This window comes from Aquila chrysaetos, chromosome 13 (genome assembly GCF_900496995.4).
Source record: "Aquila chrysaetos chrysaetos chromosome 13, bAquChr1.4, whole genome shotgun sequence".
Taxonomy (NCBI): Eukaryota; Metazoa; Chordata; class Aves; order Accipitriformes; family Accipitridae; genus Aquila; species Aquila chrysaetos.
Window position 1 is genome coordinate 25,843,866 of NC_044016.1, and position 27,842 is coordinate 25,871,707.

The following is a 27,842-nucleotide window of genomic DNA, read 5'->3' on the forward strand; positions in this document are numbered from 1 at the left end:
ACTGTCTCTCATGGTATACTCCTTGAGAAGCCGGTGTCTCATGGCTTGGACAAGTGTACTCTTCACTGGGTGAAAAACTGGCTGGATGGATGAGCCCAGAGGGTTGTGGTGAATGGGGTGAAATCCAGTTGTCGGTGGGTCACAAGTGGTGTTCCCCAGGGCTCGGTGTTGGGCCCCGTTCTGTTTAGTATCTTTATCGATGATTTGGATGAGGGGATTGAGTGCAAGTTTGCAGACAACACCAAGTTGGGAGGCAGGGTCGATCTGCTCGAGGGTAGGGAGGCTCTACAGAGGGATCTGGACAGGCTGGATCGATGGGCTGAGGCCAATCGTATGAAGTTCAACAAGGCCGAGTGCCGGGTCCTGCACTTCGGTCACGGCAACCCCATGCAGCGCTACAGGCTTGGGGAAGAGTGCCTGCAAAGCTGCCCGGCAGAAAAAGAGCTGGGGGTGCTGGTTGGCAGCCGGCTGAATATGAGCCAGCAGTGTGCCCAGGTGGCCAAGAAGGCCAACGGCATCCTGGCCTGCATCAGAAATAGTGTGGCCAGCAGGAGCAGGGAGGTGGTTGTTCCCCTGTACTCGGCACTGGTGAGGCCGCACCGCGAGTACTGTTTTCAGTTTTGGGCCCCTCGCTACAGGGAAGACATTGAGGTGCTGGAGCGTGTCCAGAGGAGGGCAACCAAGTTGGTGAGGGGGCTGGAGCACAAGTCTGATGAGGAGCGGCTGAGGGAGCTGGGGCTGTTCAGTCTAGAAAAGAGGAGGCTGAGGGGAGACCTTATAGCTCTCTACAACTACCTGAAGGGGGGCTGTAGTGAGGTGGGTGCTGGTCTCTTCTGTCAGGTGGCTGGAGATAGGACAAGAGGAAATGGCCTCAAGTTGAGGCAAGGGAGATTTAGGTTAGATATTAGGAAAAATTTCTTTACTGGGAGGGTTGTCAGACATTGGAATAGGCTGCCCAGGGAAGTGGTTGAGTCACCATCCCTGGAGGTATTAAAAAAATGCGTAGACGGGGTACTCCATAACATGGTTTAGTAACATGGTTTAGTGGGCATGGATGATGGTTGGACTTGATGATCTTGAAGGTCTTTTCCAACCTAAATGATTCTATGATATGTAAAAATACTATGTAAAAATAAGGGTCTCTGTAGAGTTGCCAAAGATTAATAGCTAACATTATTTGAGACATCCTACATGGGATGGGTTGGTAAGATCCAGGCGTTATGGTAGCGCTGTAGCCTCAGGAGTGCTAGACGCCAGGTCACATAAGCACAGGCATCTAAATTGGCATTGGATGCCTTTGGGCAGTAGAAGCAAATGCATCTAGAGGTCATGAAGCCTCACAAAAAACCCAACAGCTCTATAGATACACGTGTTTGTGTGGTGTGTGCTTAGCATGTGCCAAGATATACTTTATATTAGAACACCAATAACTTCATACTGCAGTGCAGTAATGGTGGGCAGTGCTGAAAAACTTTGTTTATTATTATTTTGTTTGATAAGAAAGTTAGATGTGGATGTATACTCAAGTTTTCTTAGAACCTAGAAGATACTTCAGCCTGTGAAACCACAGCACAAGGAGCCATCTTCCCTGCCAGGCTTGTGGGCAGGTCTGGCTTTGATTGGGTCAACATCTCAGAAGAACATTCTGATTTGATCTCTCTGCTATTTCTGTCTCCTGGCCCATGTGTGAGAAAGCAGTAGGAACATAAGCAAGAGTGTCACAGCACACTTGCTTTCTTTGTGTCACTGGTAATTTTTTTAATCTAATACAGTTTGTAATTTGGATCAGAATCAGGGTTTATTTTCTGTAATCTCGTTCAATGCATCTATTACGCTATATACTTTTGAAGAGTTAAAGCATGTATATTGAACAGTCATGTGGGCACTGCAAGTTTGTCAAATGTTTTAACCTGTGAACCAAATATGTGGAATCTGCAGTTAGCTCGCAGCAGTAGGTACTCAAGGGGTTTCTTTACAGGGTCTGATTTGGTGGGGTTTTTTCCTAGTTTTGTAGATGTTCTTGTATCATATCATGCTGTTTGTTTTCCAAAATTGCACAGGATGTTAAGAAAAAAACAGGTGCCAATCAAACTCTTCTGGAAGAGTTTGATTTAAAAAACTCCCAACAGCCCTAAACTACTAGCCATTTCATAAGGAGCAATAGTCATGTTGTGCAATGTGCATTAAAAAGGGAGGGAAGAATGAAATGCTTTGAAGCCTTCAAACAAATGGCTAATCTGCACACAAGGACAAGTCTCCTTGCATCTTAGGCATTTTCATTTATTACATTAATATGACTAGGAGTTATATATTTATTTATTTATTTATTAAGATTTTCCTCTTTAGGGAATGAAAGATTTCCATATTAGCACGGCAGAAATTTCCTCAAAAGTGTTATGATTTTACTTGCTAATTAGGAAAATCTTTTTAATCTTATGGACTGAAAAGAGACCAAAAGGTTTTTCATCTGTGTAGCTAGCTGTTATGCAACATGTATGTTAACACAGTATAAGTAGCCTTTATTTCTCTCTAGTCACTTTTGGATTTCATAAACAAATATGAGTGTTCTCACCAACCAGTATGTTACTGTATATGCATGTAGCAAAGAATGTCATATGTTTTCTTGAACTCTATGTGTCCATGAAGTAGAGACATCTTTTTAGTAGAGCTACTGATTTTCGTCAGCTCTTCTTAAAAAAAAAAAAAAAAAAACCAAAAAAACCAAAAACACCCCAAACCCCAAACTATGTCAATACTGAATTTTTTTTATATGGAATACTGATTTTTCATTTTATTTTTTTGAAAATTCATTTTGAACAAGCAGGATTTTCCCCATTTTGAACAGTAAAAAAATAAAATCTGAAAATTCATTTAATAGCAGGCATTCTCACACTGATAGGAATACATTATGAAATGGTGTTTTAAAAGAATTGGTAAGAAGATGTAAAATGGTACTTGTAAATACAATATCATGGCAGCCAAAAGTAACAAGTTATTTTATAGTTTCCACTGTGTTGAGACAGTGGCGTAAGTTATTTTTATTCATTGCAGAAGAAAAAGCCCACTCCCCAAGACAGGGATTCTTTTGAAGTTGCTATATGTGTTGGAGAAAACGTCATGGTACGTGAACCCCTGCAGAGCTGAGGTTGTTCGTGCCACGTGGCTCAGCCCGAGCTCTGCCGGGGGGCTGCCCAGCTCCGGCACAGAAACAGTGCTCCAGCCCCTGTATGCCTTTAGCTGAAGAGCTTCATCACTAAAAAAAGCTCTTCAGAATCAGCGCTGGTTGCTTTCAAGGCACATGGAAAATCCTTCAATCCCTGCTCCTACCTGTGGCCCTGGGGAGGAAGAGAGGGAGGCCACTGTCTTGGTGCCGCTCCCTTGCACTGTGCTCTTTCTAGGACTCTGCTGCCCGGCACTGTCCCATGGTGCCTCAGAGGTTCTACTTATGGGTGAAGGTGGTCAGCAGTGTGTTATTTGGTGTAAGCTTTGTGGGTTGTTTTTTTAACGAGTAAATAACATATAGTATCACCACCAGCACTGTTCTAGCTTTTGTTGATCTCTGTACCCTGATCTTCATGAGGCTGTGACATTGCGTGGAGAGGCAGAAAAAGGCACGATTTTGTAGTAGTAGATGATAAAGGTGTGAGCAAGCTCTGTAGCATGAAGCCATCTGTGGCTTCTCTCTTGTGGAGGCATGTTACAGTTATGTTAAGCAGGCTTTTGGAGGACTGGGAAGCTGGAATGGATTTTTATTTTACTTATTTATTTTCTTTAAACAGAGATACCTGGTATTTGATGGTTTATGCAATAATGAACCAAATTTTAGTATATTGACAGTTGTTGTCTGACACTTTCCTGGGATAGATTGCATGTTGGGTCTTTTATACCATAAGCATTTAGGAATATCAGTGTTTGCAAATAGACACTTGTCTATTCCACTACCTTTAGAAAAGTATTCCCTGCTTGATACAAGCATATCAAAGGATGATAATTAGTGCAACAGAAAAGAGAGTAAATGTTTCAGCGTTAGCTATTCAAATACTATTGATTTGCATTGGTATCCTTTGAAAAAGCTTCATTTGGTGAAATTTGGAGGAGGAAGTGCAGTGAGCAGTGGGCTGAGTGCTTCAAAGGGCATATCCAAGAGCAGAGGGATGCCTCACAAAGCCGGAGGGGAGAGGTGCTAACCTGACCTTTGGTATTTCCTTCTCCACGTTCTTGATTTGTTTCTCTGTTTTTCCTGGTGTGCTGCTAGGAGGAGTTGAGAAAGCACTTCTGCATTCTCTTCATAACAGAAACCAAGTGCCCCTCTCCCTCTCCAGTAATGTTATTTTACCTCATTTTTAGCAGCTTAACAAAGGAAAGGTTTTGCTTCATTGTCTGAGGTTCTGAGGATCCCTTCTGCTCTGTGACTTCTCTAAGAGGCAGAGTTGGTCAAACATTTTGAGGGACCAAAGCAGTGCCCTTGTGGTGCAACAACATGGTGAATCAGACTGTGTGCGTGTAAACGGTAATTTTCTCCTGCCCACTGGAGATTTCATGTGGGTTTGAGAGTGCCTGCTCAGAAACCAACGTGACGAGTTCAAATGTTTTAAACTAGTGATGGTCTTTTTCACAAGATATTTTTCTTTATGTGGTAATATTTTGTTACATATTTTGATAATAAGGTTTTAGAAACAAAAGGATTTGATTCTGCAAGCCTTTACTCTTTTCTTCAGGCCTGTTAATTTAGGTGGATTTTTCCCCTGTTCTAACTATATTAAAGGTAAAATTGAAGACATGTTTTTGACTGCTGTTCATAAATGTACCACAATCTACAGTGTTTCTTACTGAATAGAATTTGAATTCAAAACATCCCAAAAGATTAGTATTGGAGTCATGTAATATCTTATCTCAAATATCCCTTTCTTTAATGTGGGAGCTGGTTTCAGGTTTTGTAATACTTAAACCTTCTGCCTTGTAAATAATGCATATGTGCTATGCCCCTATTCAGTATTCAGTCTATTGTTTTCTATTATCTTTCTTATTTATATGGTCTTCCTGCTGTAAAATGAAGATTTTGGACATATTCCCCCAGGACAGGAAAACTGTTAGTAGAATTCGATCCTTTCTCCTACAGAAATTTGAATATAATTTGAATGCATTAAAATTAATCTTAAAAGGTAGCATTCTTTGTGGAAAGGTATCAATAGGCATTTTGCAACAAGTTAAGAAAGTATTTTGTATGTCCTAGTAGTTTGCTGTTATCTTTCAACAGTCATAAAGAAAACTCAAAAAATGACTTTCAGAAGTCATTTTACAATGTATTAGAATATTAGTATAACTAAAGTTTTACTTGTTGCAAATATGATTCTTGATACAATTTTGCAAGTAAATGCACTGTCTCCAGTGCTACAGCATACACTGAGAAAAGACTTCCTGGAGACTGCAAGGAGGCAGCTTCAGTTTGGGCTGGTTTCCAATGTACTGATGGGTCTGAAAACTCAACACATTACCTCTGCCAGCTTCTCTGTTTTCCAGAGATGAACTGAGGGGGACTGTGCATCCCAAGGCTGTGTATGGTGTTCTATAGGCAGTTTTCTTGAAACTGAAACATTTTTGAAGTAAGGAAATCCTCCCCTGAGGCTCAGGCTGGCATACCGTATTTGTCCAAGTAAATCTTGTGCAGCCTTTTCAAATACAGGCAACACAAAACTGTGAGTAAAAATTACCTATCTGCATGAGGATTGATAGAGTAGACATCTAACTTTGCACTATAAAATGGTAGTAAGAATGGAAGTTAAGTCAAGTTGGTTTATACACCAAAAAAAAAAAAAAAAAAAAAGTGAAATAGAACAGAATTAATCCCTTTTCATTGGACTCTAAACTGCCCCAGATGTAGTAATACAAAATGGTAAAGCCATAGAAGTGGAGCAACCTGTCTGACACAAGGCTGTGTATAACAGCAGTTTCCTGAATAAAACAGCAATAATGCCAGATTCTTATAGTCCATTATTCACAAGACAGCTTTCTAAATATTTTTAGTTTACAGCATACAAATAAATCATAGAGCAAAATAATTATATGTCAGATCATATGCTATCAAAGTATTATACTGTGTAAGGGGCCTTAAAGATCCTGCATCACTTAATCGTTTCATAAATATGGATTTTCATTGAAAACGAAATGTATGCACAGTAAAGGCAAGTAATATGGACAGTACCAAAGTGATACATACTATGGTAGTAAATAATCCAGATAGTTGAATTTATCTACTCAGGGATACTTCACTGTCACACTTCAAGTTGTATCGAACAGTTACAGTTATGGCAGTATAACATATCTCTTACTAGAGGAGGACTTTGACTCAGTTTGCACCAGTTGCAATTTATTATGTCAAAGAGTAACTACTTTTAAACTAGGCTAATTAATTATTGGCTTAATACTTGGCAGTCTTGTTAGTTTCTAGCAGTGTCTAAATCCAAGTTATTTATGATGGTAGTTCAGGCACTGAAAGTGATCAGTTTTCATGAGCTCTGAGTTATTCAGGTTTGTGGATTAACACACAGTCACGTACATAAGAAGAAGAAAGGAAAGCAGAGCAGTGACAAAGAAATAACTGCACAAAGAAGTGCAGCTCCCACCATGATGCAACAGCAGCAGCAATTGCATCAGATTCAACAAAATATCAACATCTTGATTTTTCGGAGGCAAACTTCTATTCTGCAACCACAGTTACTTTCAGTAGGAGTGTGCATGCACGTGCATCTGTGTGTTGGGCCAGGGGTCCCACATGCCATGCAACCTCAGGTCTCAAAGTTAGCTTAAGGTTTTTAATTGGGATTTCCACAGAGAAATCGGAGCATCTACGTTAGATACCTGACTCTTTATTGACTTTATGGTATCAGGTAACCCAAGCATCTAATTTAATGCCTTAACATTAGATACTAAGACCCTCCTTCCTCTATAGCTAAAAACCCAAACAGCTAGATAATCTACACATACAGTGCCATGACTTGATTCTGCCATAATTTAGTAAAATGCATGTAATCAGAACTAAGCGATGACAGAGTTTGGCCTGTCATTTATACAGGATTGTTATGAGTAACGTAAGGTGGGAATTAACAAAAGTCTGTCCTTCAGGGGAGTGTTGGGTTTCATGTGAAAGATGCTGGGAGTGTGGCAGGAGGCAGCTGGAGGGCTGTGAGCGGGCACACAGGCTGCTTCCAGCTCACGTGAGGGGGTGATGTGGTGTGCATTGCCCCTTGGTTTTCTCACAAGCAGTGACTTGTTCAAATAAGTTTTCAAAGATGACCAGAAAATGAGTCTATGTTAAGCTCCAGTGTTTCTAACCTCTGAACTTCTCCTTTCTTTTTCATCACCTTCCTTCAGAGGTGAGCCATAATTAAGCTAGAAGTAACAAAGCTACTTCTGGTTTTATCTTCATGGTATCTTACTGCGTCTAAGATGTTAAATCATTGCTTTTATGAAAGAAACCCAAGTATGGAAAATTTGGGTTTTCTTTTGGCATTGTTTACTGAAGATCCTGAATGAACATATTTTGTGAGTATTGTAAATTTAAGTCTATGTCGAGCCATACATAATTGGGAAATTTCCCTGAGTTGCATGAATATATAATGAATTTTTATTAGACCTAATGAAAAAATTGAGAGAAATTTTGTGTATAGATTGGGATCCAGAATTTTATAAAATATGTAAATGCATTATAAAGTAGTAAAAGCCAATAATGTCTACCAAAAAATCTATTACAATATTATGCTTTAGTGTTAATTAGTGTCAAATTCAAACAATTGGTAATTCTGGCCTTGTTTTTTCTTATTGAAGCTGATTTTGGGTGGGCTGAATTACTCTTGGGGCATGAATACCTGTCCAGGGAGATGTCTGGGTGACATCTCTATAAAGTGCCTCAGTTGCATTCCTAAATCCAGGTGGAGATGAATCTGTCCTTTGTCTCATCTTTCCTTTTATGCTTGCACACATCTTGCTGCAAGTAAATGTGTTAAAATACAGTGAGAGAGGAGGAAGAAAACTGATTTTTATCCACAGATTGTAGTCACATGTCAGAGATCAAGGTTGTAAAAGAGTGTAGCCTGCAATATGGCAGTGAGCACATGCTGCCGACTGCCGTAGCTCCTGTAGGTGCTGTTCCTATGAGGGAAATTATCAGACTTGGTCCTTCAGCCTGTCTAAATGATGTCTCCTGTATGTCACTGCATCCCCACATTATGCAATGCCTTTCCTTAGATCAAGCACATGATCCTTATTTAGATCCTTAGATTTCTGAAATCAAACACAAGATCAGGAGTGGTGTGATCTGTATTTACATAATCTAGGTTTTATTTTTCAAATAGAAAAATATAAGATGAATGTGGCCGAAGAGGCAGCTTTGGCAGGTCTCACGAGCTGAGCACCCCTCAGCCCCACCTCTGTTCAGCTGCAAAGCAAATGGCACAGAGCGTTGTCGTTTCCAGTAAGCCCATGGCCTGGGCTCCCCTAGTACTGGAGAATGGAAATAAAACAGATTCCCATTTGGGCCAGGCCCATTTTGGTTTTTGCACCCAACCTAGTTTGTACCAGACACAGACCATTCTTGGCATATACCCTGTTCTTTCTGTCCACCTCCAGGTATCCTTTCCCAAGACCAAAGAGCAGAATAGAAAATATACTGATTTCTTATTCTTACCCTGTAAAAGAGGTAACGCCCAGCACACCAGTGTTTAGCGGCGCTTAACAGGATGCAGCTGTCTGAAAATAGCGCACACATCTTTAGTGTCAGCACATCTTATTGTTGCAAGCAAAAACCAAGTGTAAAAGTAAAATCCCACATTATTTTGAAGCATTAACAAAGCTTTTTTCTTTCCCATGTTTAAATAAAGCATAAAATAAAATAAAAAGAGACTCCAAACCAAAATGCCCTATTGCTTTTAGAGAATTCATAACAAGATGTTTGTGAGCGTGACGAGTTAGTAGACCATGGAGTTTTCATTATAGAAATTATTCGATTTGAAAGTTTCAACTTGAGGTGTAGGTACAGATGCTTTAAATCACAGAAGCTAAAGACAAAGCAGACTTTACAATATTTAAACTTCTGCATGTGAAATTATGCCATTGTTGCTTGTAAATATGCTAAAAGTCTCCTGTAGTGTCTTGTAAATATGCTAAGCATCCCCTGTAGTTAATTCCCCCACTACTGTTATAAATGAGAGCAAAGAAAATTTATTTCTTACATTATAGCTTCTTTTCCCAGGTGTAAATCTGCTGTTTTGTTTGGCATTAGCAGCTCCGTTCCTTGACTGACAGGTTTCAGAGTTTGCCATAATTGTGAGCCATGCTCGCAGACACATTGCTTTAGAGTCAGCAGGGAATGGTACTGCATGCTATTTTTTCAAAGAAAGGGCATTACAGTGCCAAAATCTAATAAATCCTGAAAGATTCCACCCCCCTCCCCCTTCTTTCTCCTCTTGATATCTTTCAAATTACTGTAATGGCACAGTTACCTTTACATTATAACATCATAGTCTGAGCTGCCATAGTTATAATTGTCTTAGCACTCCCATTATACACCTGAGTTTCTATTTGTTATTGAAAGAAGTGGTGTAGGTTGGCCTGACAGACTGTCTATCAAATACTATTCTGTGCTCGCTTCCTAATATTCATTGCAGGAGCAAAACAGTATAGGCAGAAAAAGAGAAAATTATTTCCAGGAAATCCTAGTTAACAATAGTGAAAGAGGGGCTGACATCAAAGTGCTGCATGCATTGGTGAAAAGATGCCAGAGCCAGATGCACGGCCAGCCAAAGCACCAGTCATAGGCAAAAGTCACGTAAAGCATTTGCACGCTAAGAAGACCGTGCAGTGCTGTGAGGGGCTACCCGCAGCACAGGGTGCCTTTCGGCAGGGGCTGCCACGCAGTGCGTTGAACCCACTGCCTGCAGCCTCGCTGTGCCCGGATCTGCTCTGCCCCCCCGTCCGGCCAACAGAGTCCTCTCCTGGGTGCAGCCTTGGGGACCTGGGCAAGCCCTGTTAAGGATACCTCCATTTTACATGGACTCTTCTGGGGGAGGGTCAGGACAAACATCCTGAGTCCTGAGCCAGCTCCTCAGTTTGCAAAACGAGTTTGTGATCCAGCAGCACAGAACACAGACCTTTCTGTTCTCTTTCCCAGCAGGGTCTGTTTCACAGAGGTGCGGGCCCACAGCAACAAAATCGGTTTTGCTCTTCGTATTTCACTGACATTTGGGGGGGGGGGGGGGAGGGCAGCCCAAGAAGTATTTAGAGGCAGTTTGGAGATCAGAAAGAAGAAGAAAATATTATGTATTTATTGTGCAAGTCTGACTTTCCCATTGATTGCAGAGGCCACCTGTAAGTTACATGGTTAAAATACTAATTCAGAAATCATTTATGATGTACTAAAACTGGAATATCCCTATTGAGTAATGTACTGTGGTCAGTAGAGTTTACGTGAAATGATGCCCTCTAAATGAAGTAGGACATTGTTTGGTCATAGCTCTGTGTTTAGTCTTTAATCGTCCTCCTTTTCTTCTTTAAAGAACTGCTGCGGCTGTTGAGATGCAGTTTCTGGTATTATCTTGACTGCCATTTCTTTGTTTCACTGTATTGCTGAAAATTTATTATTTCAGCCAAAATTTATTGTTTTGTTTTCTTGTTTGACAAATGTAAAGTTATAGGTCTTCGGGCAGACCACACTACTGCAGTCCCACCATCCTGTAGGTTCTGCTAAAATGGGATCGAATTTCTCTTTTTTTGTCCTTTAATGTGTGTAGCATACTTTGCATGCTTATTTAAATACCCTCTTTCTGCTATTTATTTTTTTATGTGCTGTTTTTCTGCTTTCAGCACAAGCCAATGTAATTGCCTTTATGTACTTTCAGGTGAAGAATGATTTACTTACCAGACAGAAAAAAAAGGTATTGGGCATGAATAACTTCAGAGTGTGTCCTAGCATTCTCATATTTATTACATGGTCAAGAGAGGGTGCTGCCTAGTTTGAGAGCAACTCTTTGCAGAAAATAGATGGCAAAAAGTACAGCATGTGTCTAGAGAGTTTTCAAAAACACAGTTCTATTTGTGGTGCAAGGAACAAAGAACTGTGAAATATGTGGTAAAACATAATGCAGAGTGATTTTTACATACCAAAGGTGCTGACACATACTAAAAACCATACGTGCTAACAAAGACCTGAATGTTAAAGGTCTGTTTAAAAGCTGAATAAAATTCTGAATAGACTGGAAATATTCAGAAATATTAAATAAGGGCTTAAGAAACATGAGGTATTAGTCTTTCTGCATCCTTTTTTGTGTGTCCGTTGGGACTTTATTTACATTTTTTGTACTCTGTATTGTATACCATCAGTTTTCTAGAAAGTAATTCTATAATGTGGTATAAATAGAAATAAGCTAGATTTATTACACTTCTGTAACTGATTACCAATAACTTGTTACAGTACATTATTTCACCATGGGTTAAGCTGGTTATTGTCTAACACTCTCTACTCATACTTCTTCCTGCTTCTATTTAATGTTTCTATTAAATTTTCTATTTAATGTTTAGTGCAGTATGTTGGGTGGCTTTTGTAAGATTAGATAGTTTTCTCTCTAGAGCCTTGAACTTAGCACTAGAGAGGTGTCAGTATGGCAAAACTGAAATTTTGAATAGTTCATCTCATTTGGTCTGGATTTTTGTTAAAGCTTTAATTCAGTTTGCCTTCTGAACTCATCTGGTGTGCATGGAAAGTCCCAACTCATTTTCTTGGTATCCTTTCCTTTATTAATAGAGAAAGCAAGAAGAAGGTAAAATGTGCAGAAATTATGAATTTTTTATTGAAGAGTTGCTGGTTTGGGGGTTCTTTTTTTCAGGACTAATTAGAGCAGGACCTGGAACTCCACAAACTTTATTCACATATCACTTTACTAATTTCTGAAAAGATTCCTCTACAGCTCTTCCTAATGTTTTCTTTTTCCACTGGAAGTCATTTGAATAACAAAAACATAGATAACCCTTTTTCAACTGAATTGGCTTCCCAGAAGAGGTGGAGTGTTGCAACTGAACACTACTAGTTTGTTAAAATACTGGTAGGTTTAGAATCCAAGCTCTGTGAAATTTGAGATATTTCAGTTAGGTGCTTTTCAATATATAAATACTGATTCTTAGTACATGCTTGAGCAATATGTCAGTCAAAAGCAAAGATGAAGTTAAGAAAACGAATGAAGAATGTTCCTTCCTTTTTGCCATATCATTTCTGTTTGTCCTATTGTGGCTTTCAAGATTATCACTTCCTGAAAACTTTGCAGTTGCATGACAGTCTAAAAGACATGAATTATAAGATAAAAATTGGAAAAACTTCAAAGTCTCTTGGCCCCTCCAGTGTCTAAAGATACTTTTTGGTATCCTCAAAGAGTAACTTTGCTACTAATTGTTTACAATATGTGTTACGTTTCAATGAATCTGCATCTTTCTGTTGGGATATTTTTACTGGTCGTTAGTCTCAATGCTGGTTATTTTGTTTTGGCATAATCTAACTTGCTAATCTGTGTAGTTGTCTACTGTAAAACTCTTTCCTCCTGAACTTTGTATTTCCACTTAGTCTCCTGAATCTGTCCACATGGCTTTTTCCTTCCTTTCTTCTTAGTTTCTCCATATTAATGTCAATCCCTGTTGCAATACCTTCCATTACCGCTCTGAAGTGCGTAAACATGCTATTATACTAATAGCTGTTCCTGGTGTCTTGGCACAGGTCTGTTCTACTGATAGTACTGGTGAAAAGCAATTTAAAACAACTTGTCAGCCCTACCCAGTGAGTGCTGGCAGTCACTCTGCCATTTCTTTCCTCCAGTTATTAAATGTAAATGTTCAACAATATTCATTTTCGAGCTTCAGAAAGCTTGTAACTTCCGTGAGCCTGCAATACTGCTATGTATACCTGGGAGGATAAGGAGCCAGGAGAGATTTTTTGGCAATGATTTTATCTTTTCCACTTCCATCCTCCTCTCTTTCCTTCCTTGCAAGGATCATACCAGTGTTCATACCCTTCTTGAGTCCTATGAGGACAAAATGTCTTGTTCAGCCCACCCTTAATTACCAAAGCTGCTTTTGAAAGTTCCCTGTCATCCCTGGGGCGAAAATGCCTTTTCCTGTTGCCTTTGCCTGTTTGGGGCCAGTCCTGCCCAAATAATCAGGCACCAGTAGTGGGGGCTCCTTGTCGCTTTAGACTTGAGAGGCTTGTCTGTGCCTGCTGAGCCTGATTTTGCTGATATTGCTGCCCTTGGGAGACATCCTCTTCAGGGTAGTCTTGCTTTTTAGGAACTACCTTTTCTTTTCCCAGGCACCGGGCCTTGGGGATGTCCCTTATGCTCCTGTACCCAGGGAACTGGGCAGCAGGCTTTGAGGTCTGAAGGTGGGGATGATGAGTATAGAGTTCAAAGTCTCCTGGTCCCTCCAGTATCTGAAGACACTTTCTGGTATCCTGAAAGAGAAATGTTAGTACAAATTATTTAAACTAAATAGTTCCCAAAATGTGTAACAAGTAGTGTCTGCATACAAAAACAGCTCACTGAAATATTTTCATATAATTATATTATATGGTATATATTTCCAAAACCAAAAAAGGTAGTGGGCAAGTTAAAGTTGAACAGCTCCTTTTCCCTCCCTTCTCTTCCCCCAATTTTCTGTTTAAAGGCTTTTAATAAATCTTTTATAAACAGTACCTCTCAGTTAATTCAGAATAATTAAAAACTTTTATTTGTCTTAACTGTTGGATATCAATTCTGGCTTGCTGATATGATGATAGAAAATGTGATATAAAGATTTTTAATTGACAGCCTGTGCTGAATCACTACACCTGCTAGCTGGCAGGGATGACCTGTCCTGGCGATATTCCTGCTGGTTTGCCAGGTCCCTCAGTGGTCCTGAGGAAACCATGGTAGTTCTGTCTGCCAATTTTTTTCCCTGTAAACCAATGTATAAGCTGGCAGGGTACTGAAGTCTGATTCTTTTTTTTTTTTTTTTTTTTCCCCCTCTCACAGATCACTTGGCCTTATTTTTAATGTAGGTTTCTTTGCTTCATGTGTCTGTATCCACAGAGGAAAAAAAGCAGTAAATAATTTCTCCCTCACTGCTTTTATTTGATTTTCTAATTTGTGGTAATATGCCCAGGCCCTGAACCTTTTAAAAGTTGTTACATGCACCGCTTCAGGTCTTGCTCGTGCTGATGCTTTGGGCTCTTGACTTAACATTTCTCCATGGTTTCCCTGTGGTTTCTCCCATCTCTGGGATTTCCACCAAAAGAGTATTTAGATATGAAATGGATCATTTCCTTACCCTCCATTCATTCACTTTTGCTACTTTCTTGTGCAGTTTCTCTATTGATGAAACAGATGCTTCTTTCTTTTCACTGAACTATTCGTAGGTCTGCGTGTGGTTGCAGGATTCATGTGGGCCAGCCTTCCCCTTACCGTTTGGGCAGGGCTGCCGTCGTCCCTTGGTCCCTGAATTGGCCACGTGCAGGCAGAGCCCGGGGCCAGGGGTGGCCGTGGGCACACACTGCAGGCTCTGGGCAGCGCCGCGCAACAGGCAAATACGTCAAAGTTTTCTTGAGACGTGGGATCACATGTAATCTTAGTTCCTCAGTCTTCTCATTTGTACAATGGGAATAATAAACTTCCTCATATGGTTAGTGTTTGAGAAACTTTGGTGAAAACTCCTATAGGAATTGTTCATATAATACAAGAAAAAAAATCATTGGAGACTAACTAAAAAGTAGGTGGTGTGCTGCATACTTTTCATTTTGCAAGCAAAGCTAGTACAGGCAGGCCATTAGAATGAGAAATTGTGTCTTGCTTGAAGCCGCCTTTTATTTCTTTGATTTTGTAAATATCTTGTCAGTTGTTCTAGGCAAAGCCATCTTTAAATTTCTATCCTATGTGACAAATGAAAACATTGCTGCCAGTCCCCAGACCTCTGAAGTCATGTGATATCTCAGTAACCCAATTCTGTTTTACAAAGCAATTTGCAGAGACTGTAGCATTTGACTATTAGGGCAAAATTTTAGAATCTGTTCCTGCTTGTAGATTTACAGGAGCAGGTTGCACTGCTGTGTTACAATCAGGCATAGAGCTTGGGATTGTAAGGGTTCTGCTGAGTTAATGTCCTACAAAAATTAGACCAAATTTTCAGCTGATAGATTCAAGCATATCTGTATTAAAATCAATTAGTTTTCCCCTATTACATCAGCAGCAATAAATTCTTCAATATCACTGTGGGATAATTAATAATGTGGGATTATGATCTCTCTGTGGCAAAGTAGACAAAGAAAAGATCCAGAGGTAGAAAATGAAAATTTGATGATAACATTAAGGATAAAACGACAAATGGATAAGGAACCATTAGATTTAAAGAGATACCATGTAAACAAAAATTTGATAGAAGCGTATAAAGAACTGGTAATGTAGAACAAGGAAATGCAACATATCTGATGCAAATATGTCTCATATTTCAAGGAAATATTTCAAAGTAATATGCCTTGAAATCAAAAGAAAATTTTAATAAAACAGTCTTTAAAAGTCACAAGTGCTGTTTTGCAGAACACACAATTTTCTCATGGTACGCACTGCTTCTGGGGGAGTAGAGTTTAAGTTCAGTTAAACTAAGTGTATCTATATTTATAAATCTGTATTATAGAACATATGCCCATGTGCTCCTCACACATCAAGCTTCTTATAAACACACTGTGAGATCAGTGAGATCCAGTGGGAGTACTAAGAACAAATACTGTCAGCGCACATAAAAATAGCAAGGATGTGCCTTTGCAGCATATAAGAAAGAAAATTTTGAGTTAAGGAATAAATTCTGTCCTTTTGATTTCAGAGGTGTTGGACCTTAGTACAGTGGATCTGATTCTGGCCTGCAAGGCAGCAGAGTTCAGTGTCTGTGAAGCAGATTTGATGGGTTTTAATGGGCTGGACTCATGCCAGGCCTCCATGCATTGCCTGATCATTTCTTGTGAAATGCATTAAAGTATTCTTTTTTTTTAACTTAGGAGAAATATTTTGTTTGCGAAACACGTAGCTGCATATTCGCTTACACTTCCCAAGCATGTGAATGCATGGGGTGAGATGGATGACAGTAATTTTCACAGCTTAAGTTGCCACTTTATCACGAGGAAGCAAATAGGATCCATATGATGTACATGTTATTGCAAAGTATGTTCCTTCTGTAGCATTCGGCTGCAGTTAAAGCCCATCAAATCTCCTTTATGACTCCTTATATCTCAAGACTCTATTTGCGTCAGATTTAGGGTTTGTAATTCACTAGGGGCTGCATTCAAAACAACATACTCCAGACAGGAGACCAGCTGCTGGCTGCTGCCATGCTAGGATGGAAATTCAGGTGAAGAACGTCTGCATAAGCAGGGAAAACTTCAATTCCTAGGAGATGTCTGATTCAAGAAAGGGTTTTTCTTTAATAATTCTTACTTAGTAAGAATTACTGGAATTTGCTGTTCATTAATCTCATTAGGTCAGAGAAAAAGCTTTGTTTTAGTGTGATTCATACTAGGAAAAAACCCCATGTTTAGGCATAAAAGGCTAAGCAAAATGCATACAACTGATTAAAGAACATAGTTCTTTATCAGTTAAAGGACCTGTTGCATCCTGGTACCCTTTATACCCTATTTCTCATAACAAAACAGATAGGGACACTAATGCACTGTTTTAAATACGCTGAAAATGATTAAAGATTGCCTGAAATACTGACTTGAAATTTCAGTGCTGAAAACATTTGGAAGCGGCTGCCATTTCTATGCATTAAGAAAGCAAAGATATTCATTCTTGGGAAAATATATTATCGTATCTGTAGATTCTCTGAGTTTTGGAAGTCTGTTGTCCATCTCATAGCCCGTATCATTCAATTGAGGGTTCTGCTGGAATGATCTATCTTTTAAAGAAATGATCATTTTGATAATGAGCTTTCTTGGGTCTCTACAGTTCTGCTTTGGTTCTCGTACTCCGTGCATCTGTGCCATAGTTTGAATGATGAAGCTGTTGAATGCGTGGGTGGGTGTACTCTGTTCGGTGTGTCCTGTATCACCTCCGGGCACGAGGATACGAGTTTTCTGCAGCTGCCCTCCCAGAACCTGTGCTCAGGGCTCTGTAAGTAAGTAGGTGGAATTATTGTATATTACAATATGCTGATACATTTGAAAAGAGGTTACTATAACAATAGGATTTTTAGAAATGAAGGTTGTCAACTGTGCTTCAGGTCTGCCATGGCCAAAAGCTAGCCTAGTATGATACACAGCCAGCAATGATAGGCTTTTTTGCAGGGTTTAGTAACCTGAATTTCTGCTACAAAAAGATTTTACAGCTGCCATATATCTTGATGAGGATAATCTATAGACAATTTATCTCTGTAAGCTAATTTGGCAGATTATTTGCTGAGCTCCTTTTTATGTATTTTATCCTTACATGCACAGTATGTACTGTAATCCCGATTTACAATTAAACTTTTTTTACCAATACAAAAATTGAAACTGTGCTTTTGAATGCCATGCTAACCCATGGCTTGGGTGACAAAACAGCATGGTCCCTTCAGATGAAACATTGCCCGCTGCTTTCCTTCAGTACTGCCTGAGAAGAGCAGCCCCAGTTTTGCAGTCATGGCACCAGCACGGTCCCAAAAAAGCACTTCGGGAGACGTTGCTTGCGTGGCACTGCAACATGCTCTACTCGCTAGTTTGGACTGTCATATCTTAACCTCTACAGTTATGTAGGAATATGTAACAATATAATTTGTTGGAGGTAGAGTTGCAGCTTACATTATTTTCTCCCTAGCAGAGGTCTTCTGTTCTGCTACCACTGGAGAACATTTCAAGTGATTAATAGAAAATCCAGTCTCTTTTCTGGGAGCTAGTTATCTATGACTCATGTGCTCACGTTATCACATCAGCTTTTAGAATATTTTCATTCATTTTCAAAGTATCTGAAAAAGGCAATAAACTACCTTAATTCCTCTCCCTCCCCCTCCACACACACAGGTACCACGCAGCCTTGCAGCTGCATGGTGTCGGCATCGTGTGGTTTTGGGCTGCCTGTACAATGCAGACAGGTCAGGAATGTGAGATGGAGCGCTGGCACTGGTTTCTGAGAAACTGTGAAACAGTTAGTGATTTTTAGCTGAAAAGAGAATAGAGGCGAGGTGTTGTGATAATCTCCATTTGAAAAATGAATGCTCTGGGAATGCAGGGGGAGGAGAATGAAAGAGATAGGAGGAGGGTGAGGGGAACCTTTGGATACACTTAGACTATCAAATTACAGACAGCTTTGTGAAAAACGAGTTATGAACTATTCTAGGGAGCAGTAATACAATAGAGAGAAAAGATGTAATAAAACATTTCTGCATTTGAAGAAAGCATCTTTGTTGCTTACCTGAACTTAAGTTTAATTTTGTTTTGAATATTGAAGGAAATTATGCATCATGTGACAACAGGGCTTTTCAGATGCTTCTGGCAGTTTGCATGCTAAATAACACCTTAATCAGTGATAATTCATTCAGAAAATCTTGTAGGCATGGGACTCCTGCAATGAGATCACATACTTTTTTGGGAGACACAGTCCTAGTCTAGAAAAAGATGGCATTGAGCTAATTTTGAATCATTCTGATCTGGCATTTCAGTGGAAGTTGTGTGGTAGCTCTGAATGGCAGGTAGTTAAGGGTGTCTGCCAAAACACCTGAGTCTGAGTGTGGAAATGTCTTTCAAGCTGTTCTGCACATGAGAAACTACAGCTTTTAGTGTTGAAATTTTAATTCTCACAGAAAACAAGCAAAGTTGTAACTGGGAACTTGCTTCCACATCCAAATGAAGAAAATGTGGATTTAGAGTTGAGGTTGGACTCCTCTCTAATTACCATTCTTACAGCACGGAAACAACCAAGGTGGATGCTCTTGGAGATTGTTGCTGAGAGTAGAGATGAATCATTAAATTCGTGGGAGCATTCAGCGCTCCCCTTTGTGTGCACATATTCTTGGCAGCTGAAAAAGTGCTGCCCTCTTAAATGAGTGTATTCCTAAAAGGCAATATCTGATCACAAGATGAACAATTGCAGTATATTATATTTTATTGTCGATCTCTTTACTTAATTGCTTTTTTCTTTTTTTAAACAAAGGCTATAATAGCAAGTTTAATTTGAACTCAGTTTATTTTTTTTAACACATACTGTTGAATGTACTGAAAATCTGTGAGTAATTAACGAATTTTTTAATTTAGAGTATAAGTACTACTACAGATCCATTAATTTTGTGACAGACACACCTAATATAGTCTTGTAATTTTTTAGGAATTATTTAAACCAGCAGATAGCCTTCTGCTTTTTTAGATTCTCTATTAAGCTAGGAGTTGAAATACCTCAGAACAAAAGGTTTCTGTAACAAATTTTTGAAATGTAGAAGTGCTTTAAAATATGTATCGAGTCACATATAGGAACTCATGACATTCTAACCTGCTTGTTGCTTTGAGGGGCAGCCAAAATTTCAGTACAAAGTCTTGATATCTGTGCTTGCCAGAGAGGTGATTTGTGGCTTATCTGGAACAAAATTGGGCATGGAAATGGGGTTGGTCGTTACTGCTGAAATCCTGCCCAGCTTAAAGCACATCACTCCTACAACATGCACAGCAAGCTCAGCCAGGTGTGTGTCCAACAGGAGAGGGGAGGTTGTGGCTATTGTCTGTGGACATCCCTGTGCCGTGTCCCTTCCATGCTGTCAGGACACGCAGAATGGCTCTCCTGGCGTGACTGCAGCAAGTGTCCTGAGCACGCACTGAGTTAAAAAGTTGTTGTTATGAACAGTGGCAGAAAAACTGCAGTTCATGGGTTAAGAGAGCTGGTTCAGCTTTGCTGATGGAAGTAAAAGCTTTGGTTTGCTCCTCAATCAGCAGATCTGACTGCGTATGGGCAGGGAGCAGATTTGCTGCAAGTTTTTGTTTTATTATTTTATTCCATTTTATTTTAAATTTTTCATGATTGGTTTTTACTCTGGTACTATGTTTAAATAGGTTTAAGGGCACTGTTTTTAGCACACCTGGAGTGAACATAACCCAGGGAAAGCCATAGGAAGCATCGCACTATCATAGTGAATGTTTTGTTACAGCAGCTGAAATCTTATATTTTGATGAGGGAGAGGGCACCATCACTTCAGTTCTGTGAAATCTCTCTGGGGATCATTATTATGTTTGCCTATTCACTTTTTAAGACAGGTAGAGCATTAATGAATATTGGGAAGAAAACATGATCTGATACCATTTTAAGCACTTTACCAAAACAGTAAGAAAACTTTTGTTGAACCATCTGATATGATTTCTGAGACTATGCAATAAAGCTAGACTAGCTTGTGGACTGGTTCAGGGCCAGGAGGTAATGTGTCATCAAGTGGAGATCCTTCCATTTATTGGTTTATTTTTGCCCTTCCACAGAGGCTGGCCAAATAAAATGTTTTCTTCATGCCTTGCTCACCAATCTGGTGTTTTCAGCAATTTGTACTCTGTCTCTGGGGTTACAAGTGTCAGTCAGTTGCAATAAAGTGTCATTTTTGCCGATTCTGTGTTTATTGAGAGATCTCAGATATTTAGTGCCCAGTTTCTTGGACCTGTGACTTGGATGAGCCATGTGGGACACGTGCTCAAGAGCTGTGAGATAAATGTGTATAGCTGATTCCTGCACAGTAGTAATAAAATATACAGCTAAGGATTGTCTCCTGGCCACTGACTGGCAAGTTCAGCTAACTTTATTTATGTTTCTTGCTTGATGCAAATTTTTGGTCTTTATGATTCAGAGGACAGCTTGAAAATGTTGTCCAGGTGAACTGTTATGAATCAATAGCCAAATAACAGGAATCTTGGCTTTGTTACTCAGAAAAATCCTTGTAGTTTTTAATAGCTTTCTTCACTTGTTTCCTTTTCAAGGAAAATGGCAAAAATCTGTGATTTTTTTGATTGCTTAAGCATGGTGTTACTGCAACTGCTGTTTCTCCACAACCTTCTGGGAAGTGGGCAAATTAGATTCTGGTCTGGCATCAAAAGTGCAGACACAGAGATCCAACAGCTGAGAAGTCCTAGTACTATATGCTGTCTGCTCTTTGGCATGAATCCAGGATGTTTCCTGGAGCCTTTTTGGGAATTTGTCATAAAATTCCAGTGGCAAGATTGCTCCTGGTACAGCTTCCCCAGGCCAGGTTAAGGTGAAGGTGCGTAATGCCCCAGTACCCTTTTGGGTTTTGAAGCAAGCAGTGTGTTGAACGCTGGACAGTTAGGCAGCTAATAAACATTAAGCAGTTTAAATAGAAATGGGGTGCAGAGGATTTTGGGATTGTGTTCTGCACCTCGACTATTTTACCATGTTAGGAATTAATGACTGTATTACCATTCTTCAGTGAGCCCCAGGCTAATAACTGTGTGAGCTTAATTACCTTCAAGGTAATATTTGGGGTTTTTTTCCTTTTAAATCAGACCAATTTTGTAAATGTCAAGCAGTCTGGGACTAAGGAGTGACTCATTTTGTGTCATTTTATATCATTTGGTAACTACGATGATATCTTTCCTGAGTGTGATCAGTTAGAAAACTTGAAAAACAGTGCTGTTTTCAATTTAGGCAAGGTAGTACCATAGCAGCATTTAGTAATCCTTTAAGATTTCTGGAGCCAGAATGGTGTTAGGATCCCATAAAGTTTAAAGATGCACAGTGTAGTGGAAATGATGTAAAAGCTCAAAATTAAACAGGACACTTCAGTTGCATTTTGGAAGTTAGAGATGCATCTGGCCTTTTTCACTTGCTATGTGGGAGTGTTGGGATGCAGTTTTGTTTGGGGCATCCTGTATTCACTGCCTGCAATTGCCTTTGCAGAATGAATGTGCAAAATTCAGCTGAAAACTGCCAAGCCACTTGTGAAGTACCACAGGGGCATTATGTTCTGAAAAACCATGACCAGAAAACAAGTAGAGCAGCTAAAACATTACCTATGGTAGAGAGAACATGATGTGCAATTTAAACATCGGTAGTAATTCATGTAAAAAAAGAAAATACTTACAATCTGTCTTAGACTCCTGTCTTTAACTTGGATGAGGGAGTGGAAGAGATGATTCCAGAAAAGTTTTATGGGGCACACTGGATAGTCTGGCTTTAGTGCGACAAATGGCTTAAAAGTTCATTTACCAAAATTAGTTCTCATAGTGCAGTTTGGACTTTTTGTCGGGTGAAAGAGGAGGAGATGGAGAAGAAGGAAAAGGCCAGGTGGGTGTGCAGCACTGTTTGAGACTGGTGGGCAAAGGGAGATTTATGGAATAGGTCTCCCTGGCTAGAAGAAATTCTCCCTGTCCCATGGTCTCCAAAAATGGCCATCAACATAGGGAGGATTTCAAGAATTATAGTGGAAATGTGCTGGCTGAAAAGATGGTTGAGGAGAGTTGAAATTTACTATTACTACCTGTAGTAAAGGAGCTAATATCTGCAGACTAAAGCTGATGGTGTGGTAGTGAAATACCTACAAAAGCAAACTGAGATGGACTTCCACACTGTTCTGCCATTCTGAGTTAGAGCTGATGCTTTCAGAATCCAGAAATATTCATTCTGCAGCATCCCCAAAGTGGGGACAGAGCAGTCTGCCGTACAAATTATGTCCCTATCTCACCCTTATCTTATGGCAGAAGAGAAAGGATCAGTAAAAAGACATCAGTGGAGCCCAACCAAAACCAGCTAACAAACCATGTTAACTCACATTTTAACATCAGAGCAGTTATTAGGTACCAAAGTCATGATCTAGCTTTGAGACTCTGCCTCCAGTTCAAAGCATTTTCTCAAATGAGTGATAATGTCTTTGTCATGTCTCTGCCCTGTACTCTAATTCTTAGACTAAGTCCAAGTTTGGGGATTTTAGACTGACTAAGTAACTAATGAACCATGCCCATGTTTGGAGTCTGACATTGCTGATGAGCTTTGCAGTAAAGAATTGATTCTTCACCAGCTTCAGAGCATGTGACACCTGCTGCCATCCCTTAAGCAATAAATGAAGGGGTTTATAACAGATGCTTTAGAAGGTATTTTCATAATGTACTCTTTTATATTTCCTTCTACACTCTCTATTAAAACAAAGTTTTTAAGCTGTTTTCTTTTCAGACAGGTGACAAGTGAATCAGTAAGTAAACATACAGATGCAGACAGTTTGACAGCCCATGAAAACAACAGTCCAGGGTACCAATGGCAAATCTGATTTATACACTGCAAAATAGTGAATTCCTAGAAACAGTTGCATAGTCCTGGAAGTTTCTTGTTTAAAAGTAACCTTTCCCTGTGTTGCAAGTGAGTGTCAGCAGCTGCAGCTCAATACATGGCCAAATATGAGGACTGGAATTTGAATTTTGTTTTCACTTTGAGCTCTCTCTTCATTATCCTTCAGCACTGCAGTTCTCATGGCTCTCTGCCCTGTTTCCTGTGATTTCTGAATGACTCCTGTCCCTTCAATGGCTGTGTAATTCCTGCCTCTGCTTTGATAATATCATTTTGGTGAAGGCCTGCTCAAACTGTTTGTGGCTTTGCCACTAATGCATTAAGTGGCTATTAAGTCCATGATGGTCTAGTACGGGGTTTCGCTCCCTGTTCCTGCTGAGTGTTTCTGTGCAGAGAAATTGGTGCAGCTGGTGCTGAAGACCCACTGTAAATTTCTCTGCAGTTCCTGTGAAGCGTGTCTGTGGTTTGGCTTGGTAGTGGTAAGGCAGGAGCTGCCTGGTGTCCCCGAGTCCCTGCCTCAGTGGCAGAGCAGTGCCAGGGTTCCCTTTGAGCTTGCTGCTGGGTGTGCTCTCTGGGATGCAGAACTTACATTTTCATCACCTCAACTGTTGCCAAACAGGCTGATTAATCAATATGTCTATAGTAATTTCTGCATCTCCTTACTGTGTGTTAACATAGTAAAAGCTAATTAGGAATTCAGCAGAGTATAAGATTAGTTGAAATTGTTCCCTTGAAAGTGCATTACTTCAAAATTATTTTCACTTGTTCAGATTCTGTGCCGTTTTGAGTGTCCTAAAGAAGTTATTATTTAGAAGTCATCTGTCTAGAATCAGGTAACAGCTCAAGGACCTGCTATAAATTCTCTTAATGTAATCAGGAGGATGGGATTAGACAGCTTTCCCAGCTGCAAGCTGGTAATGCTTGCACTGAAAGGACAGGTGATCCCAAACCAGCTGATATTCTGAAATCCAGAGGTAGAGAAAGAAATTCTTGAAGGGATTTTCATTCTGAGTACCTTAAACTTTTTTTTTTACACTTCACAGTCCAGTTTCTTCTTCCTTTTTTTTTTTCTTTTTTTCTTTCTTTCTGTGAAAATCTGTTGCTTCTTCATGGTCTTTTACAGTTTGCTATGATGGCTGTGGCTCGATGCCAGCTGGGTACACAGCCTGACTTGCTGTGAGACAAGACTGGGGACCGTTCCAAATAGCTGGCAACTACAAATATCTGCAAAACAGAGACAGGCAACCTTGTTGCCAGCTGTCTGTCTGACAGAATGCCATCTTGGGTTATATGTACAGTAGAGAATGAATTAAACAAGTGTGAGTGGTTTTTGTTTGTTTGTGTTGGGTTTTTTTAAGCCAACTGAGCTGAAGAATCAGAGTTTTGACAGCTTATATAGGATTTAAGAGGGATACACACTATGGCTCATGCTTCACTCTTCAACAGATTCAAGATCTTTGTAGTGATCTTCACAAAACCAAGGTTATTATTCTTATTTATGTTTTGAGAACAAAATAATTTACGTGTAGATGCTCCATAATATAGAGGATTTTCACATAATTATAAAGCAATTTTATTCATTGGAAGGGAGGGAGGAGTTTACAATAAATATGCATTAAATATAAATAAACACTAATAAATGGGGAATTGCACTTATCACTGTGTGATGGTGTGTATTAAGACAAAGAAATATTTTCTAAGTGCTGGTATGAATGGGGAATTCAGTTGCACTTAGAAGTTAAATTGATTGTTTTAAAAACTGAAACCCAAGTTTCTTTGTCATTAAACTATGTTTAAAAACAAGTTAAAACATTTAAAACAGTGTGCCGAGTGGGAGGTGCTGTCTCATCATCTAATTGTCTACTTCCTACTACACTGAAATCTAATCCGAGGGGCATCTCCCATTGTCTGGGAGGAATGTGTCTAGGCCATTACCTCAGCTGTTTGTATTGACAGAAAATATTTTTACTGCTACTTTTGTCTGTTTTGTTTTGTTTTATCTACAAGGATTAGTTACAGGAAGGTACAGGAAAGTTCCTACATTTACAATAGGAGCCAAGAGATACATAAAGGCAAGTATATAGCCACATAGTGTAATACGGGAATTGTCAGGAGATTCAGGGTAATAATAAGCAAACTCTATGGGCAGAAGTCTTTAGTGCTGGTTAGTGTACAAGATAGATGCAGTTCTGAAACAGTAGCCCCACTTCATATATGGGCATAAAGATTTTAAAGAACTATTGTCTGAAATGCAGGTGAGAAAAGCTTCAGTTGCTGTAGGATTGCGTCTAATGAAGAGATCACAGTTTCTGAAAATTATGTGTCTTGTCAGTGCCAGTAACACAACTAGGATGTTTTAGGATGTTTTGAACACTAAACCCCAAGGACCCCAGAGGTTTTTTACTACCTTTACTCTGGGCTTGGACTTGTTCCAGACTTTGGATTAAGGTCCATCTCTTGAATCAGCCAGCCCAAACATTTCTGAAGTCTGAAATGCAGAACCAAAGTGGAATTAGGAGTGTTTAACTTCAGCTATTCTCCAGTGGTAGCTGCAGGTCTCTCTCAAAGGACTGTAAGAGGTGTTTTTCCCTGTAGATATCAGTATAGGAACTGACAACATAAGGCTATACCATCCTTCTCAAAGCATTGAGTCACTTTCTGTTTAAAAATCTCCTCTTTCATCCTGAAGTATTACTTCAGTTCTTCTTATCCAGAAACTTGCAATTATTGCTTGAACTAGCAGAATTATAATCCTCTGAGTTGCTGGTGTCTGAGGGGCCAGGAAGGCAATGAAAATCCAATCAGGGTGGTATGAAAGCTCCCAGGTAGAGCTGCGGGGTGACTTAGCAGTAGTGTGAGCAGCACTGATTTTTATTGCACCACAGATGAAGGGTGTGGGCTGGAGCAGCTGCTCCTGCTGCAGGATGGGGACAAGGACAAAACCTGGTACTGGGGAGGAGAGCCCTACTGAGCTGAGTGAGGGGTGTGAGTGTCCAAGGGGAGGGTGGTCTTTGCCAGAGTGGCTCTCATGTGCTGTCCCCTCTGTAAGGAAACATGGGAGACCTCTGTCAGCAGCAGCAGTGAAATACCACAAGCCAGAAGAGAGAAAAGTGAACAGGCAGAATAAAAATATTAACAAGTAGTATCCCTTACCTCTGTCTTCCTTTCTCCTGAGAGGAAAAAAACCAAAATAATATCCCAAAGCCCTTTGTTGTTCTGCCTGTGTGATTTCTGTTCCTCTGCAGAGGTCAGAGGAGCCACAGTGGTGCAGCTGGGCAAGGACTGGAAGTTATGGGTAATCCTATTTACACTTACTCTCCAGAGGATTTAACTTTCCAGGTTAGTTTGAGGTCTGCAATTTAAATGTAATCCTGTAAGACAATAATATCGAAAGGCAGGGTGCAGTAGTTGGAGGGGAGCTGAGCTGCAGAGAGCCGTCCCGCGCAGTGGCAGCAATACACACAGAGACCCAGGAGGCAGCTGTCCTCCCCAGCACTGGGACGTACAGCCCGCTGAGCCGTGCGCCTCCCGCTTCAGAGACGTCAGCGTCAAAGCTCTATCCTGGGGGTTGTTTCCGTGCCCTCGATGCGTTGCCTTGCTTGCCTTCTGTTGAAGATTCTTCAAATAAGAGCAAGTACCACTTCTCCCAGACTTCTTTGCTGTTGTCAAAGCAGGTGATGTATGGTGGAGTGGCATGTCTTCTCTGGTGAAATGCAGCCTGGTGTTAATGAAAGGCCAGATCCAGCTCTTCCTCCTCAGCCAAAGCCTTCCCATCAGTCCTGTGAAGCCCACCAGAAGCAGGCTCCAGAAGTATGGAGTCCACTGTATGATGTCTGAATTTGTATTTAGTTATTGACTTCAGGATTCACTCTGAATCTAGAGAAGGCCATTTGCTGACATTTTAAGGAGAGAAAAATCAGCTGAGTAAAGCTGAAGGTCTCTGTTAATTACCTCACAGGAACGTGGCATGAAAACTGTATTTCCCCTTGGTGCTAAAAGCTGTGAATCATTCCTTCTCAGGAGCAGGGCAGCTCTCCTCCCAGCACAGTCTGCTCAGCTCAGTAGTGGATCCATAAGCTACATGTTTTCGTTTGTTTTGTTTTGTTTTTTCAATGCCCACTTTATTTTATACCAGGCGTGAATAAGATGTAGAGGGATAATCTCTCTCTACTCTCCTTTCACCTCTGAAAAGTAGCATCATTCAGGATGAGATTCTCCACTTCAGAATCCTTCTTACACAGAGTTGCTTATGGATTCTGGCTTTTCGAAGTCATCCAAGGATTATACACACTTTGTCAGCTTTCACTGAGCTCTTTTTGCTCTTGGTATTAACACACAGTTCCCATTCATGAGGGGGAAAAAGCAGCTTTAGGTATGTCTATCCAGGGCAAAAGCTAATTTTATTATGTGGCATAATTTAACCCTTTAAAAATATAACCTAGCCTTTTTATCAGAGGGAGCTGCTTTAATTAAGCTAAACCAGAAAAGTGTGTGTCTTCCATTCTGTTTAAGAGACACAAGATTTTGGAAGTGCTTTAGGCTGCTTGTGAGATA

The 27,842-nt window shown here is 40.0% G+C and overlaps 1 protein-coding gene and 1 long non-coding RNA gene across 4 annotated transcripts in view; one reads left to right on the forward strand and one right to left on the reverse strand.

Annotated features, from left to right (window-relative positions):
• Positions 1-27,842, forward strand: part of SMYD3 (SET and MYND domain containing 3) — a 433,339-nt gene that overhangs the window by 179,673 nt on the left and 225,824 nt on the right. The window lies entirely within an intron of this gene.
• On the reverse strand, positions 11,819-26,804 carry LOC115350459. The gene is made up of 3 exons (XR_003926448.2): positions 26,442-26,804; positions 14,338-17,163; positions 11,819-13,483 (listed from the first exon to the last, which is right to left on the reverse strand). It is a non-coding gene; the product is annotated as an uncharacterized LOC115350459 (long non-coding RNA).